The sequence below is a fragment of the Chlorocebus sabaeus genome, chromosome 10, assembly GCF_047675955.1.
Source record: "Chlorocebus sabaeus isolate Y175 chromosome 10, mChlSab1.0.hap1, whole genome shotgun sequence".
Classification (NCBI taxonomy): domain Eukaryota; kingdom Metazoa; phylum Chordata; class Mammalia; order Primates; family Cercopithecidae; genus Chlorocebus; species Chlorocebus sabaeus.
Genome location: NC_132913.1, coordinates 64,697,254 through 64,710,124, shown reverse-complemented (window position 1 = coordinate 64,710,124; position 12,871 = coordinate 64,697,254). Strand labels below are relative to the sequence as shown.

At 38.9% G+C, this 12,871-nt stretch overlaps 1 protein-coding gene across 3 annotated transcripts in view; it reads right to left on the bottom strand.

Moving 5' to 3' along the window:
* AGPS (alkylglycerone phosphate synthase) overlaps positions 1–12,871 on the bottom strand; it is a 160,531-nt gene that overhangs the window by 113,706 nt on the left and 33,954 nt on the right. The window lies entirely within an intron of this gene.

Here is a 12,871-nt window from a genome sequence, read left to right as displayed (position 1 = left end):
TTAAATTTAAAGCTTAAATTCTGCTTCCAGTGATGGTCAAGCAGTTACTACCAAACCAACACTTTCACATGTAACTATAAACTCTGAACAAAAACAAAACAAACAAAACCCAGCTATCTAAAGGCAGTATAGACAGACCAAAAGCAGTCAAAAATAGGGCAGAAGGGTGTGTTACATTTGAAAAAAAGCAAAAAATACTACATAAGTTCATAAGTTTCCAGTTTGGTTTTGTTTTTTACATAAGTTTTAGCTTTATGGCAGCCCCCAGCTGGTGCCTCAAAAGGTAATAAAAATGCTGAAAATTTACAGTCTTCCTGGCTTAAAGAACCAGACCACAGTGTTTGGGGTGAATGCTACATCTGGAAAGCATACTGGGAAATCACAGAAAGAAGCAAGTAAGACAGGAACCTATCTATCAGCTCTCTCCAAATGTCTGGCTGACTCTTAATGGCATGTACAGAAAACATACTGGAATATTCTAGGCAGCCCAGTTAAGCTTAAAAAAAAACTGGACAGACAATTCAGCTGCTCACCACAGGGGGACAGAATTTAGAGTTTCAGATCAGTCAAGTTAATTGCTTGATTTAAAACAAATTTTTTAAAGGTCTCCTCAGAGGAATATAACAGAATCCAGAGTTCCTACAACATGTACAATGTCCAAAACACACTCCAGTATTACTAGACAAGAACAAACTGTAAAGTATGAGTCATAATCAAGAAAAAGGACAATTAATGATGACTGACCCCAAAATGACCCAAGATACTGGAAGTAGCACACAAGGGTTTTAAAGCAGCTATTGTAGCTATGCCAATGGACAAAATGGAAAATGTACTCCCAGTGAATATTAGAAAAAAAAAATCTTAGCAGAGAAATAAAAAAACTATAAAAAAGAACACAATAGAAATTCTATAACTGAATCTCTGACACATTCCACTGGCATCTCATTACAATTTTAATTTGAATTTTACTGAGTACTTATGAAATTGAGCATCTATTCCTATATCTACTGTCCATTTGGATATCCTCCATTTTGAAAACCAGTTCAAGTCTTTTGCTTATTTTCCTCCTGGGTTATTGTTCTCTCAATTACATGTAAGAAATCTTTATATATTTATAAAATGAAAGACATATATATTAGACATTTTCTCTTACTCTGTAATTTATCCTTTCACTCTCTTAAAGGAGTCCTGTAGTTTGGATACCAAACCCTCCAGAACTCATGTTGAAATCTGATCCCCTAGTGGGAGGTGTTTGGGTCATGGAGGTATATCTTTATGAACAGATTAATGCCCTGCGGGGGAGGGAGAGAAGTGTGAGTGAGTTCTGTTAGTTCCCACAAGAGCTGGTTGTTTAAAAAGAGACTGGCACCTCCCTACCATCTCTCTCGTGCTTCCAGTTTCACCATGTGATCTCAGCACATACCAGCTCCCCTTCCCCTTCTGCAGGAGTGGAAGCAGCTTGAGGTCCTCACCAGAAGCAGACCCTGATGCCATGTTTCTTGCACAGCGTGCAGAACCATGAGCCAAACAAACCTCTATTCTTTATTAATTACCCAGTCTCAGGTATTACCAATAAAATAAAAAGGTGACCACCTTCAAGATATTTGAACTTACAGATACAGAGTAAGCGTTACTATCATGTATAAAATTTAAAACTACCTTCTATCACTAAAATAAAATATTTATATCTCTATATCTGAATGCACAATATTTATTTAACACTCAGAAGACTGTACTTAGCATTGCAGAATACATGGAATTGGTATTATGACTCCTGTTCTTAAGAAACTTACAACCTAGCTTAGTCAAAGCTGCAGCAACATTTAATTTGTGAGATGAACACACGGGCAGAGAACTTGAAACTTTAACCAGAGATGTGATAAACAGAAAGCTAAGCACTTATACCAATTGTTGAATCACAGTGACTACTGAATGGATCTTCTTCTTTTCCATGACTGAAGATTAGTTTGAGAACATTAAATGGCTTTTTTTGTAAAATATAAGATGAGATCAATTTATCACTTTCCCATAGCGCTGAAATAGACTATACTATAGAAGATACAGAACCAGAACAAGTTTTCAAGGCCAATGAAATTTCTGTGGACAAAAATTATCCAAGAGGGAAGTGCACATCAGGACGGACAATGACTAAAGACAAAGTGACTCTTACTCTGGGGCAGCACATAAGAAGCAACAAAAATATTAGTGTATGTTGCAGGAAGTCAGGGACCCCAAACAGAGGGACCAGCTGGAGCCGCGGCAGAGGAACAGAAATTGTGAAGATTTCATGGACATTTATCAGTTCCCAAAATTAATACTCTTCTAATTTCTTATGCCTGTCTTGTCTTTAATCTCTTAATCCTGTTATCTTCGTAAGCTGAGAATGTACGTCACCTCAGGACCACTACTGTACAAATTGATTGTAAAACGTGTGTTTGAACAATATTAAATCAGTGCACCTTGAAAACGAATGGAATAACAGCAATTTTAAGGAACAAGGGAAGACAACCAAAGGTCTGACTGCCTGCGGGGTTGGGTAGAACAGAGCCATATTTTTCTTCTTGCAGAGAGCCTATAAATGGACCTGCAAGTAGGAGAGATATTGCTGAATTTTTTTCCCAGCAAGAAATATTAATAATTAATACCCTGGGGAAGGAATGCACTCCTGGGGGGAGGTATATAAATGGCCGCTCTAGGAGTGTGTTTTATGCAGTTGAGATAAGGACTGAAGTATGCCCTGGTCTCTTGCAGTACCCTCAGGCTTATTAGGGTGGGGAAAAGATCCCACCCTGGTAAATTTGAGGTCAGACTGGTTCTCTGCTATCGAACCCTGTTTTCTGTTGTTTAAGATGTTTATCAAGACAATATGTACACAGCCAAACATAGACCCTCATCAGTAATTCTAATTTTGCCCTTTGCCTTGTGATCTTTGCTTTGTCCTTTGCCTTGTGATCTTTATTGCCCTTTGAAGCATGTGATCTTTGTGACCTACTTCCTGTTCGTACACTCCCTCCCCTTTTGAAATCCCTAATAAAAATCTGATGGTTTTGCAGCTCAGGGGGCATTATGGACCTACCAACAATGTGGTATCACCCCTGGCAGCCCAGCTGTAAAATTCCTCTCTTTGTCTCTTTCTCTTTATTTCTCAGACGGGCCGACACTTAGGGAAAATATAAAGAACCTACGTTGAAATACTGGGGGTGGGTTCCCCTGATAAGTATATACAATCATCTAGCCTCAGGGTGAGTTCCACAATTGCTAAGCAATTTAACAGCCTTTTTATAATCAGATAAAGCTTCAATTAAAAATTATGCCATCAAAAAGACAAAGTCTAACAAACTCAAATTCTCCATTTATATACTAACTTGTGATTTGTAAGTACCAAACTAATATATAACACCCATAAAGTCAAAAACAATGACATTTTTCAAAAATTTTACTTTATAGAAATCTCCAGGAACTGAGATGGCTGATTAGAAGCAGCTGTGGTCCACAGCTCTCATGGAGAAGAATGAAAATGGCAACTGAATTCAGCACCTTCAACTGAAATATCCAGATTCTCACTGCGACTGACTAGGCAGACAGCTCAACCCATGGAGAACAAAGAAAAGCAGGTGGGGCGATGGTCCAACTGGGAGAAGTATGGAGCCAAAGGAACTCCCACCCCCATCCAAGCAGAGCAGTGAGAGATTGTGCAACCCCACGAGGGAAACCACACTTCTCCCACGAGTCTGTAACCTGTGGATCAGGAGATCCCCTGGTGACCCTATGCCACCAGGGCCTTGAGTTCAATACACAGAGCTGTGCAGAGTCTCAAAAGAACAGTCACTCCGGCTCACACAGTAACCCAGGAGTTTTACAGACTCCGCCCCAGGAATCCCAGCAAGGTGGGAGATCCATCTGCTCACTCTTCTAGGAGGGGGACTGAATCCAGGGATCTAAGCAGCATTGTTCTGCAGGCCACACTTTACCTCAGAAGTTAAGACCCACTAGCTTGGAATTCCAGTCAGACAGTGCAACAAGCTGGAGACTGCCTGAGATGGATGAGTTCCCTGGAGGAGGAGCAACTACCATTTCTGTGGTTAGGTTGACTCAGCTGTTCCTGCCTGCCAGTTCCAGGCAGTCCAGGTGGTCAGAACAAGAAGGAATCCCACACAATGCAACACAGCTGCTATGCCAGATTGTGGCCAGACTGTTTTTTTTAAGTGGGACCCCAATCCATTGCTCCTCATTGGGTGGGGACTCCCTGTGGGAATTTCAGCAACTTGAGCCAGGGTTACACAGACAGAACTCTGATCTCTCCCTGGGACAGAGCCCCCTGGGGGAGAGGCAGCCGATGTCTCTGCAGTTCAGTTGACTCAGCCTTTCCAGCCTGATGGCTCTGAAGAGTCTAGGCAGTCTTGACATGGAAGGGTTATCCCCAACATGGCACACCTGCTCCACCAAAAACCAGCCATCGTATTCCTCCTGACTGGGTCAGAGCTCCCAACAGGGGTCTCCTGACACCTCCTACGGGAGCATCCAGGCCAGCAACAGGTCACTACCCACCCTGGGATGGAGCTCCCAGAGGAAAAAGCAGGCTGCCATCTTTGCTGTTTCACAGCCTCCACTGGTGATACCTCCAGGTCTGGGAAAAATGAGGCAAATAGGGTCACGAGCAATCCCCCAACAAACCACAGCAGCCCTACGAAAAAGTGGCTTGACTGTTAAAAGAAAAACAAACAAACAGAAAGCAACAATAACAGCATCAACAAAAAAGATCACACAAAAATCTCACTCAAAGGTCAGCAACCTCAAAAAATTGAAGCTAGATAATCCCACAAAGATGAGAAAGAATCAATGCAAAAATACTGAAAACTCAAAAAGCCAGAGTGCCTCTTCTCCAAATGACCACAATACCTCTCCAGCCAGAACTGGGCTGAGGCTGAGATCATTGAATTCACAGAAGTAGGCTTCAGAAGGTGGGTAATAACAAACTTTGCTGAGGGAAAGAGGCATGTTGTAACCCAATGCAAAAAAGCTAAGAATCATGATAAAACAATACAGGAGCTGAAAACCAGAAGAGCCAGTTTAGAGAGGAGCATAACTAATCTGATGGAGCTGAAAAACGCAACACAAGAAATTCACAATGCAATCACAAGTATCAACAGCAGAACAGACCAAGTGGAGGAAAGAATCTCAAAGCTTGAAGACTACAGTCTTCAAGGCAGACAAGAATAGAGAAAAAGGAATGAAAAGGAATGAACAAAACCTCTGAGAAATATAGGACTATACAAAAAAGACTGGACCTATGACTGATTAGGGTACCCAAAAGAGTTGGAGAGAATGGAACCAAGTTGAAAAACATACTTCAGAATATCATCCAGGAGAACTTCCCCAACTTAGCAAGACAGGCCAACATTCAAATGCAGGAGGTCCAGAGAACCCCAGTAAGATACTCCACGAGAAGATCAACCCCAAGACACATAATCATCAGATTCTCAAAGATTGAAAAGAAGAGAAAAAAATATAATGGGCAGCCAGAGAGAAAGGCCAGGTCATCTACAAAGGGAAACCCATCAGACTAACAGCAGACATTTCAGCAAAAACCCTACAAGCCAGAAGAGACTGGGGGCCGATATTCAACATTCTTAAAGAAAAGAATTTCCAACCCAGAATTTCACATCCAGCCAAAACTAAGCTTCATAAGAAAAGAAGAAGATACTTTCCAGACAAGCAAATACTGAGGGAATTCATCACCACCAGGCCTGCCTTGCAAGAGCTCCTGAAGAAAGCACTAAATATGAAAAAGAAAAACTGTTACCAGCCACTATAAAAACACATTTGAAGTACACAGACCAGTGACACTATGAAGCAACCACATAAACAAGTCTGCAAAATAACCAGCTAGCATCATGATGACAGGATCAAATTCACACATAATAAAAACCTTAAATGTAAATGGGCTGAATGCCCCAATTAAAAGACACAGAATTGCAAGCTGGGGGAAGAGTCAAGACCCACTATGCTGTCCTCAAGAGACCCATGTAACATGGAAAGACACACATGGACTCAAAATAAAGGGATGGAGGAAAATTTACCAAGCAAATGGAAAACAGAAAAAAGCAGGGGCCGCAATCCTAGTTTCTGACAAAACAGATTTTAAACCAACAAAGACCAAAAAAGACAAAGAAGGGCATTACATAATGGTAAAGGGTTCAATTCAACAAGAAGAGCTAACTATGCTAAATATATATGTACCCAATAGAGGAGCACCCAGATCCAAAAGCAAGTTCTTAGAGACCTACAAAGAGACTTATACTCTCACACAACAATAATGAGAGGCTTTAACATCCCACTGACAATATTAGACAGATCACTGAGACAGAAAATTAAAAGATATTCAGGACCTGAACTTAGCTTTGGATCAAGCAGCCTTGACAGACATCGAGAGAACCCTCCACCCAAAAACAACAGAATATATATTTTTCTCATAGCCACAACACTTACTGTAAAATCAATCACATAATTGGAATTAAAACACCCCTCAGCAAATGCAAAATAACTGAAATCATTAACAATCTCTCAGACTACAGCACAATCAAATTAGAATCAAGACTTTAAAAAATCACTCAAAACCACACAACTACATAGAAACTGAACAACCTGAATGACTCCTGGGTGAAACTAAGCCAGAAATCTAGAAGTTATTTGAAACTAATGAGAACAAAGAGACAAAGTACCAGAATCTCTGCAACACAGCTAAAGCAGTGTTAAGAGGAAAATTTATAGCACTAAATGCCCACATCAAAAAACTTCTAGTAGAAAGACCTCAAATTAACAACCTACAATGACAACTAAAAGAACTAGAGAACCAACAACAAACAAGCCCCAAAGGTAGCAGAACACAAGAAATAACCAAGATCAGAGCAGAACTGAAGAAGATAGAGATGCCAAAAACCCTTCAAAAAGCCAATGAATCCGGGAGATGGGGTTTTTTTTGTTTTGTTTTTTGTTTTTTTTTTTTTGAAAAAATAAATAGGTAGACTGCTAGCTAGACTAATAAAGAAGAAAAGAGAGAAGAATCAGACACCATCAAAAATGATAAGGGGGATATTACCACTGACACTACAGAAATACAAATAATTATCAAAGAATACTATGAACACCTCTATGCATATGAACTAGAAAATCTAGAAAAAAGTGGTTAAGTTCCTGGACATAAACACCCTCCCAAGATTGAACCAGGAAGAACCTGAATCCCTGAATAGACCAAGAATGAGTTCTGAAAATGAGATAGTAATAAATTGCTTGCCAACCAAAAAAAGCCCAGGGCCAGATAGATTTACAGTTGAATTCTACTAGAGGTACAAAGAAGAGCTGGTACCATTTCTACTGGAACTAAATTGAAAAGGAGGGACTGCTACCTAACTCCTTTTATGAGACCAGCATCATCCTGATACCAAAACCTGGCAGAGACGCAACAACAAAAAAGAAAAATTTAGGCCAGTATCCCTGATGAACATCAATGCAAAAATCCTCAATAAAATACTGGCAAACTGAATCCAGCAATACATCAAAAAGCTTATCCACCACAATCAAAGTTGGTTCAACATATGCAAATCAATACATGTAATTTATCATAAAAATAGAACTAAAGACAAAACCACATGATTATCTCAATGGACACAGAAAAGGCCTTAGATAAAAGTCAACATCCTTCATGTTAAAAACTCATAATAAACTAAGTATTTAAGGACCATACCTCAAAATAATAAGAACCATATATAACAAACTCATAGTCAATATCATACCTGAATGAGCAAAAGCTGGAAGCATTCTCCTCAAAAACCGGCACAAGACAAGGATGCTTTCTCTCACCACTACTATTCAACACAGTATTGGAAGTTCTGGCCAGGGCAATCAGGCAAGAGAAAGAAATAAAGAAAATTCAAATAGGAAGAGAGGAAGTCAAACTGTTTCTGTTTGCAGATGACATGATCCTATATCTAGAAACCCCCATCGTCTCAGCCCAAAAGCTTCTGAAGCTGATAAGCAACTTCAGCAAAGTCTCAGGATACAAAATCAATGTAAAAAAATCACTAGCATTCCTATACACCAACAACAGGCAAGAGGAGAGCCAAATCATGAATGAACTCGCATTCACAATTGCTACAAAGAGAATAAAACACCCATGAATACATCTAACAAGGGAAGTGAAGGACCTCTTCAAGGACAACTACAAATCACTGCTCAGGGAAATCAGAGAAGACACAAACAAATGGAAAAACATTTCATGCTCATGGATAGGAAGAATCAATATTGTGAAAATGGCCATACTACCCAAAGTAATTTATAGATTCAATGCTATTCCCATTAAACTACCATTGACATTCTTCACAGAATTAGAAAAAACTATTTTAAAATTCATATGGAATCAAAAAAGAGCCTGTATAGCCAAGACAATCCTACACAAAAAGAACAAAGCTGGAAGCATCACACTGCCCAAGTTCCAACTATACTACAAGGCTACCGTAACCAAAACATCATGGTACTGGCACAAAAACAGACACATAGACCAATGGAACAGAATAGACATCCCAGAAATAAGACTGCATACCTACAACCATCTGATCTTCAACAAACCTGACAAAAACAAGCAATGGTGAAAGGATTCCTTTTTTTTTTTTTTTTTTTTTTTTTTAAGACGAGAGTTTCACTCTTGTTGCCCAGGCTGGAGTGCAATGGCGCAATCTTGGCTTACCGCAACCTCCACCGCCCAGGTTCAAGTGATTCTCCTGCCTCAGCCTCCCAAGTAGCTGGGATTACAGGCATGCGCCACCATGCCCAGCTAATTTTTGTATTTTTAGTAGAGACAGGATTTCTCCATGTTGTTCAGGCTGGTCTCGAACTCCCAACCTCAGGTGATCCACCCACCTCGGCCACCCAAAGTGCTGAGATTACAGGCGTGAGCCACTGCACCTGGACAGGATTCCCTATTTAATAAATGGTGCTGGGAGAACTGGCTAGCCATATGCAGAAAATTGAAACTATACCCCTTCCTTACATCTTACACAAAAATTAACTCAAGATGGATTAAAGACTTAAATGTAAAATCCAAAACTATAAAAACCCCAGAAAAAAATCTAGGCAATAACATTCAGAACATAGGCATGGGCAAAGATTTCATGACGAAAACGCCAAAAGCAATTTCAACAAAAGCCAAAATTGACAAATGGGATCTAATTAAACTAAAGAACTTCTGCACAGCAAAAGAAACTATCATCAGAGTGAACAGACAACCTATAGAGTGGGAGAAAATTTTTGCAATCTGAGCCTCTGACAAAGGTCTAATAGCCAGAGTCTACAAGGAACTTAAACAAATTTACAAGAAAAAACCAACCCCATTAAAAAGTGGGCAAAGGACATGAACAGACACTTCTCAAAAGAAGACATTCATGCAGCCAATAAACATGAAAAAAAGCTCAGCATCACTCATCATTAGAGAAATGCAAATCAAAAGCCAGTTAGAATGGCGATTATTAAAAAGTACAGAAACAACAGATGCTGGCAAGATTGCAGAGATAAAGGAACACTTTTACACTGTGGTGGGAGTATAAATTAGTTCAACCATTGTGGAAGACAGTGTGGTGATTCCTCAAAGATCTAGAGGCAGAAATACCATTTGACCCAGCAATTCCCTTACTGGGTAGATATACAAAGGAATATAAATCATTCTATTATAAAGATACATGCATGCATATGTTCATTGCAGCACCATTCACAATAGCACAGACATGGAATCAACCCAAATGCCCATCAATGATTGACTGGAAAAGAAAATATGGTACATATACACCATGGAATACTATGCAGCCATAGAAAGGAACACAATCATGTCCTTTGCAGGGACAGGGATAGAGCTGGAAGCCATTATCCTCAGCAAACGCACACAGGAACAGAAAACCAAATACCGCATGTTCTCACTTATAAGTGGGAGTTGAACAATGAGAACACATGAACACAGGGAGGGGAACAACATACACCGGGGCACATTACGGGTAGCGGTGGAAGGAGGGAGAGCATCAGGAAAAATAGCTAATGGATAGTGGGCTTAATAACCTAATAACCAAGGTGATGGGTTGATCTGTGTAGCAAACCACCATGGCACACGTTTAGCTAAGTAACAAACCTGCACATCCTGCACATGTACCCCAGAACTTAAAAGTTGAAGGAAAAAAAAATCTATAGAATTGGCTCCAGAGTATTGCCTTATGCTGCTTAAACCCAGGAGGACTAAATTCATCCATACTTAGAAGGAATAAAAGTGGTAAGTTATAAATCTAGAGATTTATAAACTGATAAATTATAAATCTGTTCAGAAGATAGACTGCTCAGAAAAAAAATTTCAGACCCTTCTCCTAACATAGGGGAAAAGCTGTTACTCTATAATAGCTTCTAATGATTGCTTACAACTTAATGCCTAGGTTTGAAATGTCAAAGTTACCCTCCCGCAAAATACATACAATCAACTACATTCCACATAAAAATTTCTTTTCAAAGTTCTTTGGATCAGAAATAGGAGAACCCCACACCTCATCAATTTTCACTGATAATCACTGTTAGTTTCTGGCACGTAGGATTTCCCTTTCTTTCTTTCCAGCTCTGTTATATTTCTTTCTTCTGATATTTTATCCAACTTTTCTATGTGGTTATAAAAGGCGAGGGGCCTGAATTATTTCAGTCCACCTCACTGCCAGAACAGAAAGTCTCTACAAAAAAATATCAAAAATTGTCCTTAACTCTAATATTATTAATAAATAAGAGTGAATCAATACTGTTCAGCCAAACAGCGTTTTCTTGTACTCAGACTTTGTAGTCACGAATTCCATCTTCTCTTTCAGGAATATCACAATCTTCTTACGCTTCTGCCCTTTGCCTTTCACAGTAACAATAGGAATTTTTGATGCAAGATAAATGTTTATAATATGACTAACTCTACTGTGCTGGTATACACAGCATAGTGCTCCCAGGGTTTGGAGACAGAACAAGATCAGTACAGTGGATGAGTTTAGTTATCTGCAGAAGTAACTCAAAAGCACAGTATAATAGAAACTGCAGAAGAATGAAGCTTAAAAACACCTGGTTTTTAATCCCAATTTACCACTGAGCAGGCGACTTCAGGTAAGCTACTTAACTTTCCTCATCCTCATTATTTTTAAGAAGATAACTCTATCCATCTGATAGGGTTATTGTAAGACAACTCAGTAGGCACTCAATAAATAGTAGATATTATTATCTTAAGAGTGTTTGTAAATGTTTTCTGATAAAAATCAGAGAAACCTACTCATTCACCAATTATTCTCAGGAAAACAGACTAGATATAGAGAAAGTTATGATTCAATTCAACTCAGTTTATGACCCTGTGACAAGGTACTGGTGCTTCCCACCAAAACGGGAATTGAATTTTGTTTTGCTTTTTCATTTTAGTTACTGTTTGTTTAGTACATATTTAATCCCAGAGCACCTAAATCCCATTTATATGTCTGGGGAATTATCCTTTGTGTAAGTCTTGGAGGAAGGCAAAAGCTACCCTCCATTAATGCAAATTTGCCAGATATTCACTTTCCTGGTCTCTCTTGCAGGCTCTTCCAGTCAGACGCACCCTTATTCTCCCTCTCCCCCACTGGACTCTGACTTAGGAGTCAATAATGCAAAGAAATGAGGCCTTTAAGGAATGCGTTCCAGTAGGAGTGGTAGTAACCCATTAAAACCAACAGAAAAATTCTCTGGTTCTATTACAGCCTATATAAATATCTCTATCAAGACCATCAAATCTCCTTTGTTCTGAATGTATGCTCTCCAAATAATATCTAAGTTGCAAATGTTGTTCTCTAGATACCCTAACATCAGAAAGGGCACTAACATGTATTCCACACCCTGAAAAAGGAATAATCTAACCATAATTGAATACACTGAGGTTCTAATTTTTTAAATCAGTCTCTTAGAAGTGTGGCATGTGTCAGACCCCTACAGCCTCATCTCTTCCAGGAAACTGACAAATCAGGTGCCAGAACACCCAAAATAAGAACGAGATCCTGAACCCATGGGACCCACTAAGGCATAGTTACCTGTGATGTTTTATGACTAATCATTCATTTCACACACACACACACACACACACACACACACACACACACCCTTTCTCATATAAACCACTACATGGCCTACAGTACTGTACAGAAGACTTTGCTGAAATACAAGTGACCATCTACCCTGCTCCATAAAACAGAAATGCTGTGTACCTTCAAGATCCAAACACAAAGAGAGAAAAAGAGAAAGAGAAATGAGAGCAGTGTCCGAGAAGAGAGAAATTTGGTTTTCTAAATTCAGAAGATTCGTTTTTTTTCCTCCAGAAGATTTTGAAAACCCAATCTCTACATCGATGTTTCTACTATATCAGACATTATTCTATTTAAATAAAACATAAAAGATTCAACATTTAGAACACTGGTAAATTTAATTTTAACCAGAAATCCCTTCTACCTGAATTACACAATTTCTCAACTAAGCCTCCATTGCACACTACCCAATCACACTTAAGGATGGGAATGAGAACACAGATAATATTTATTTTCCTAATAAAAAAACTAATGTCAAATGTACCTCTTCATACCTTGATTAAAATTACTTTCAAATTACTATTCCTGAGATTTTATTTTAGGTACAAAATATTAATAAGTCAGAAAAATAGAAAAATTATTAATACATTGCACTGAAAAGGAAATAAATAACTTCTCCTAAGGAATGAAACTTACTTTGTTGACATTTTAATATATTGATATAGCATATGTTTTAAAAACATTAACTTAAGTATAGTAATGTCCAATAG